Below are 7,721 nucleotides of genomic sequence, written 5' to 3'. Positions count from 1 at the left end.
TCCTTCATACCTTGCACCAAAACCGTAGCATCATTTAAAATGTGCTCAAACCGAGCACATTGAGCTGATCTTCCCCGAAGAGCTTCAATAATACGTCTAGAGTTACCTTCAAAAGTTTGCCTTTGTATGCCCAATCTCTCTTGTAAAAATAATGACCCTATTTGGTGCTAATTCTTCAACCATATCAACCGAGTTGGGCAGGGGAATTTTCTATACCAGGGCAACCATGGTTAATCCATCGTGGTTGCAAATAACAACTCCTATGCCAGCTTCATTAGTATCTTCAATTTCAATATAGCTCCGTTGAAGTTTGTTTTGTAATATCCATGCCGCACGAATAGATGGCTTGTTTGTTGAATTGTGGCGTTGGTATTCCTCAAAATTTTCTTTTTTTACTGCACAGACCAGGTTCACTGGAACAACTTAATGATTTTGCCGCATTCCATTCTGTCTGTACCAAATGCTCCAGACTGACACAGCAAATAAATTTTTGTTTCTGTTCTCCCTTAAGATGAAACCCACCACATCGATGAACTGGGACATTGCACGAATTTTCTAAATTACCCATTTGAATCCTCTTCCCAAATTGGTCTAATATAGTTACATGACCACAAAAAGGCATGTATAGCACTCTCTACATCATTCTTGCACTGATTGCAGGCATTTTCTATGGTGATTTTGCGGTTCATCAAGTTAGCTTTGGTTGGTAATGCGTCCTTGCAGGCCTCCATAGGCAATATTTGACTTTATTTGGGATATGTAAGCTCTATAGTCCTCTCCGTAAATTCTTTAAATCAGCATATATCATTACACTGCTAGCTTGATCTTGTTCTTCGGATGCATACAGCAGCCTATAACCTGCGTTCACTTTGTATTGGCCATCTTTTAATAAAGGCCATATAAGAATATCAAACAATAAGTATTTTATTCAACTCCACCCATTTTAATGTTTATTGTGCCATATTCGTGTAGAAATATTTTCTTGTTGATGTTTAATTTATTGACATCCAATATGTAATTACCAAATACAGTTTTTCTTGGCTAAATTGCCACTTTAAAAGTCATTACTATTCTATATATTATGACACTTCCAAATTCCAACTAATACACTTATACTTATTTAATAAGGGATTTATTTTCTTGAAGCCATGTAGGATGAAGTATAATAAGTCTTTTAAAACTATTAAAACTATTTTGGGTAAATTTTATTTCAAATTTTTGTTTCTTCCACTTCACTCCTAACATTATTGGTTCCGCCTTATAAGATGAAATAAAGTCAAATAAACAAATTCTAGCTTTGAAATAGAGCTCTTCCTTTCCTTTTTAATTGTTATTTAAAACAAAATTCTAAACATATATATAGCTATAAAGCTTAAATACTTTGAAAAAAAATTTCCTTTCAAAGTCTAAACAAGCATTAGGGGTTGCTTGGTAGGAGAAGAATGATTTTCATATCTATAGTAGGCCAAATAATCATGCATATGAAAAATTATATTTCATTTCTAAGCGGATAAGTAAGACATCCAAATAGTAATCCTAGATTTCCCTCCAATTTTTTTTAAAAAATTATGTTTTATACTTTGTGAATCATGGTATACCTTCATTTTTATTAATTTTAAATTTTAAGAATTTTACAAAAAAGAAAATAATATGAAAATAGTTGGGAACTTGGATTGTTTGAAGATAAATTATAACTAGTTGTTAACTCGTGCAACAATGTTTGAGAATTTTTTTTTTTTTTTTTTTTTTGAGAGAGAGTTTCAACCTATGGCGTTCGCTCCTGATAATAGCTCTTTATTATCAGGCCCAGACACCAATCAGTTTTGGTGTAGGCGGGGATTGAATCCCATATTTCTTATACAACCATCAGAGACTTTACCAGTTGAGCTAACTGGAACCTACTGTTTGAGAATGTTCTATATAAATGTTAGTAAATTAAAAATAATAGAATAGAATAGAATAAAAGAATGTCTTTATACACACCTCAAAACACATAAAGGGACTGATTACAAAGGTAAAAACAAATCCAACAATAATGTAATAAGAAAATATAAGCAAACATCACAAAGTATAGATGATCAGCCTAACTATCCTTGGAACTGTGTACACAAGCCCTTAAGATATCTTCTAGGATCTAAATAGTTCATTTTTGACTATCCGTCTATTGAATGGTGGAAGGTTGTGCAGAAAGCATAAGTAAAGTTTATGTATAACACAAAGAATTTATTAAGTGATACGCATATTTATATACATATAACCATATTATTGTAAACATACATATAAACATATATATCTTAAAATATTTATAAACATACCAACAAAAATAACTATTTTATTCAAACACTTATTCAACTTCACCCAATCTAATGTTATTTTGGGTAAATGTTATTTCAATTTTTTTTTTCTTCAACTTCACTCCTAACATTGTGGATTCCACCTTATAGGATGAAATTAAGTTGACCAAACAAATTCTATCTTTGAAATAGATCCATTTTCCCCCCTTTAATTACCATTTAAAAAAAATCTATATATATATATATATATATATATATAAAGCATAAAAACTTTAAAACAAATTTTGTTTTCAATTTCTTAAATTAATTTCTATCATAAAAAGTCATCTCAATTTTTTTTCAAAAAATAAACCCTTTCAAATACTATGTAAAAATACATGTAAACATAAATACAATAATAAAAGTTGTGACACAAGCATGATAAAGTTTGTTCAGGTTCAAGTTTCCAATGAAAGTATGCATCTAAACTACACAATATAATAACAACATTCTTAATAATAATTGTGTCTGTCTCTAATTGTAATACATCAAAGCCATTTGTTCACTCACTTTTAATTTCATTCCTCCCTCCTTTACTTCTCTCTCTTCTGATCTTCTCTTCCCCCCGTATTGAATAGCTAAATTGATGTTTCTTCTTCTTCTTCTTCTCCACTCTCTCTCTCTCTCTCTCTCTCTCTCTCTCTCTCTCTCTCTCTCTCTCTCTCTCTACTTAATTGCCATCCCCCCCCCCCCCCTTCTTTATCTTTTTTCACGTTACGGAAGAACTCAATTTACATTTCTTTTTTCCCCTTGATTTATGAGATGCTTAATTTTTGAATCTTCTCTTTAATTTCGCCTTATTGAATGTAGAAATTACATATATTTCGACTTATAATTGAGTCCAGAAAACTAGGGGAAAAAAACCTAAGACTTGAAAAAATATCAATCACAATCTCAACTATAGTGGCCCATTTCACACTTGAGTGCCCTTTTTAATACTTAGTAAATCTCTGCAGAGAAAAAATAAAAAATAAAAAAACTATTAAAATACGAAAATCCGTTGCCCGGAGGGCTAGTGATAGATTGCCAAAGATGGGCCTTGGTTGGACAAAACTATTTCCAATTATACAGAATATAAAGTTTTGAGTCATCTCCATTTATAAAGTGTTGTCTATTATCTTAACACCAATTATAGGTCAAATTGGTCAAATCTCATTATATGATAAGTCCCTTTTTTTTTGCCAAGGGGATTGAAATTATTATTGAACATTAAGTTAATTTAGCGCTTACAAGATTTTTGATATCTGATGGAACATCCTCCATCAAGATTATATAAATAGATGGCAATTTTGTCTATCTGGCTAGAGCATGAGCTATGCTATTCCCTTGTTTGTTTACGTGAGAAATGTGCTCAAACTGAGCACATTGAGCTGATCTTCCCCGAAGTGCTTCAATAATACGTGTAGAGTCACCTTCAAAAGTTTGCCTTTGTAAGTCCAATCTCTCTTGTAAAAATAATGACCCTATTTGATGCTAATGCTTCAACCATATCAACTGCGTTGGGCAGGGGAATTTTCTATACCAGGGCAACCATGATTAGTCCATTGTGGTTGCAAATAACAACTCCTCTGCCAGCTTCATTAGTATCTTCAAATATAGCTCCGTTGAAGTTTGTTTTGTAATATCCATGCCGCACGAATAGATGATTTTTTTGTTGAATTATGGCGTTGGTATTCCTCAAACTTTTCTTTTTTAACCGCATAGACCAGGTTCACTGGAACAACTTATCGATTTTGCCGTATTGCATTCCGTCTGTACCAAATGCTTCAGGCTGACATAACAAATAAATCTTTGTTTCTGTTCTCCCTTAAGATGAAACCCACCACATCGATGAACTGGGACATTGCACTAATTTTCTGAATTACGATTTGAATTTCTCTACCCAAATTGGTCTAATATAGTTACATAGCAATACAGCAATTAAAAGTTCAAAGATTGGCTTTGTGTGTGTGTATATATTCAATTGCTTAAATTTCTAGCTTAAATTGTTAATTTGTGCTGGATTTTGAACTTGGTTATCTTGTACATTCTGGTTTGATTTGAGCTTAAATTATTGGTTGATTTTTCTATTTGGATTTTGGATGAAAAATAGTAAGTAAAGCTTGAATTTTTTAGGTTCTATGTGGAAAGATTAAGTCCTGGAATTTGATCTAGATCTTGAATTTCTATAGCTAAGGATTTATTGCATTATTCAGATCTACTCACTCGATGATGATTTTGGGTTTTAATGATAGTTCAGAATGGAAGTATTCAGGGCTTTAGATTGTGAATTTTGAATCTTTTAAGGATGATAAAAAGATCTTTCGGTACTATTCTTTATAGCCAAATTCTTCAGATTAGATTGATGTTATTTATACATTAGTGACTTGATGTGAGAATTCGTGTGCTTTGTATCGCCAATGTGCTATTAGTAATGTCTTTGATTGTGTTTGCAATGCCTTTTTCATGTGGAGCTTCAAACCATTTATGCAAAAAGAACCTGCAGGGCTTGAAGGCCATTCGCTTGATTGATCATAAACGACTAAGAGGCATTGGGAGAGGAACAATAACTTACTGCTTGTGTTATAGTAGTAAGAATTCATATTGCACTAGGAATTTAAAAAATACAATATCTATCATGTCTATTGTAATATATAATGTGCAACTCAAGTTTTTCACTCTACCATATTTCATTGGTGATTTGTGCTGAATGAAGTCCTGTTTAATTCATTTGAGTCAATCCATTGGTTTCCAGATGGGAGCATCCAAGCTTGTACAAACCCTCGTCTCAAGCACATGGAGGAGGAACTACTTAGTTCGAACCAAATCTATTTCTTATTAAGGATCAGCTGTAATATTGGTTTCCCCAATGGATACATTGATTTCTCATTAAGGAGACAATTCAAATCGGATAATACAGTTACGTAAGCTATTTCAGTGCAAGTAGATTTATATGCATTCTGTTTCTCTTTATAAGTTATTGTGCATGTTTTCTTAAGTTATTTGATTGTACTTATGATATTAAATTATAATTTTGCAATAGAAATGAATAAGCTTTTTCATTAATCTAGGAAGTCCCTTCATTTTATCATTTACTGTTAATTTTTCTAGGGAGAGTCTGAAGCTCATTCATCATCAAAAATTCTCTTTCACAAAAATATGGCTTTTAGCTACTCAATTTGAGATCCGGCAGTTTAATCTCAAGGCTACACTACAGATCCTACGCAATGCAATTGGAAAAACTCCTAAAGATAAGGTAATTTACTGGTTGAGTTTAAGTATGTACTATATCATATTTTTCTGGAATGGAAGATTGCACCACCAAAATTAGTTTTGAGGGAGTTCTAGAGTTTCTAGATTAGATTATGAGAATGTATTATCATAGTGATGAAATAACAATTCCTTCAAACCTTTGGGGCACAAGCAACAAAAACTATTGGAGGCATGTCGTGTCATAAATTTTGGAAAATTGTCATTTTCCCTTTTTATCAATGTAAATCTAAAATTTACTCTGTATCGGTTGTCAATTATGATCTGCATCATGGTTGTTGTTGTTTACTTTGTATGGGTGTATTAATCTAGTTAATATGTATACTTTGCATTTTATGGCCAGCCAAAGGTTATTCCATCTACAAAAAAGACCCCCCTTTGAATGTCACACCTTCCCTACTAGAGAATGAGTTCAATAAGTTTAATACAATGTTTGAATTTTCTGCCTCTTGATGTCAATTTTATTACGAATCATGCTTCAGAATTTTCTGTGTCTTGGTTCAAGCTTGCCAAACAGTGTAAGATAAATTTTGGTGGTATTCCACTTGAATGGAACACATAATAGTCCTAATATCAGTTATGTTTTTTGTTGTGGTATTAGGCAAGATAGTGGTGTCCTTGGCCATTACCGAGGCAGCTTATACGCCCATGTTGCACTCTCGCATTTTTACTGAGACTAAAAAAGTACTGTGACCAGGAATTTACCACTTGCAAGGTATTTAAAACTAATATTTTATCGATTTACCTCTGTAAATTTATACTGTTTTTATTTTATTTTAAGCTTTGCTATTAATTGCAGGAGGATCGGCCATTGTTTGTCCAATTTTGTGCAAATGATCCAGACATTTGTTAGAGGCTGCAAAGAGAGTGGAACCTTTTTGTGACTATGTTGACATCAATTTGGGGTAATAATTTCTTTTTTGTCTTTTCACTATTAGTGCTGTTATATAAACTAGTGCTGTTGAACTTTATTTGAGTATGGTTCAAGAAAACTATGGTCTATTTTAGTTATGGGATGGTGACAAATAAAGTATTTTAGTTATGTTCCAATTTGTCATTGTTATGAAAAATTGAGTAGAATTTTATTATTTGAAGTCATTTTGAACTAGTCTATTTTATGCAACACTTGAGTTCACCTTCAGTAATCATGGGTCAGTACTCGCATGTGCAACCATTTTTACACTTCCATGTAGGGTTATTTCATTAGACAAGTAACTAATAACTAAGAAGACTTAAAAACCTGTAGCACTTGGAAAGACTTGAAGTTGAAGGTGAGTGAAGGCCGTGAAAGAACTCTATAACAGGACTTGGAATGACAAAACGCCTAGGATTTCATAAAGCATGACTGTCGTACCTCTTCTATTTATCATGTTACACAGTGATTGACAATATTTCATTTCTTGTCAGCAGGCTCTCGCTTGATGAACGGTTCATGAACTTACTCTTCTGTCTCTCAAGATTTTGCTTTTCTGGGTGGTTGTTCCTAGGCCGGATTTTGGCCCCGATAGCGAGTTTGATTAAACTAGTGGCCCTGTAAAGTTTGTTCTTACATATGAAATAATGGCTCATGTATGTTTCTTCCTTTTTCCTTCCTCAGTTCTTCCATCTGTTTTCCTTTTTAGTTGCACTGTTTTTGGATTTTGGAATATTTCTATTTTATTTTATAATACAATTATCACTTTCCCAAGTTATATTTAATGGATCATTTGATCACATGAATATTGATGCTACCAGGTACCATCACTATATGAGTAATTTCTCTTGTTGGCGCTACTTAGTTATGTTCTTGAGTTCCACTGTATGGGTCAGCTTATATTTTCTTAAATGACTATAATTTATTGCTGTTTTGTTCCTTGGTTAACTGTGCTGTTAGTTATACTCAGTTATCATAAATATTTAGTTTCTTCGAAATATATATATATATATATATATATATATATTTGTGCATGATTATGGTTTTTTTTTTTATAAATAAAATAAAATCTTATTTTGAGGGTCAAGAGACCCCTTAAATAACCTTATTTATTAAGGGTTGTAAATGTAAATTTTTTAAACCTTGGTAAAAGGTTATTTAAAGGTCTCTTGACCCTTAAAATAAGATTAGAGCACTTGTTTTGAGGGCCACGAAGGCCTTCAAAA

The 7,721-nt window shown here is 32.4% G+C and overlaps 1 long non-coding RNA gene across 1 annotated transcript; it reads left to right on the top strand.

The window, feature by feature from the left end:
- The first annotated feature begins 4,273 nt into the window (after nucleotides 1-4,273).
- Nucleotides 4,274-7,493, top strand: LOC126727384 (uncharacterized). Its single transcript, XR_007656235.1, has 6 exons — nucleotides 4,274-4,903; nucleotides 5,068-5,231; nucleotides 5,424-5,568; nucleotides 6,184-6,297; nucleotides 6,382-6,487; nucleotides 6,993-7,493. It is a non-coding gene; the product is annotated as an uncharacterized LOC126727384 (long non-coding RNA).
- Nucleotides 7,494-7,721: the final 228 nt, after the last annotated feature.

Source organism: Quercus robur, chromosome 5, assembly GCF_932294415.1.
Source record: "Quercus robur chromosome 5, dhQueRobu3.1, whole genome shotgun sequence".
In the NCBI taxonomy this organism is placed as follows: domain Eukaryota; kingdom Viridiplantae; phylum Streptophyta; class Magnoliopsida; order Fagales; family Fagaceae; genus Quercus; species Quercus robur.
Note: the sequence above shows the minus strand (reverse complement) of the source record. Positions and strands in the feature narration are given on the sequence as shown.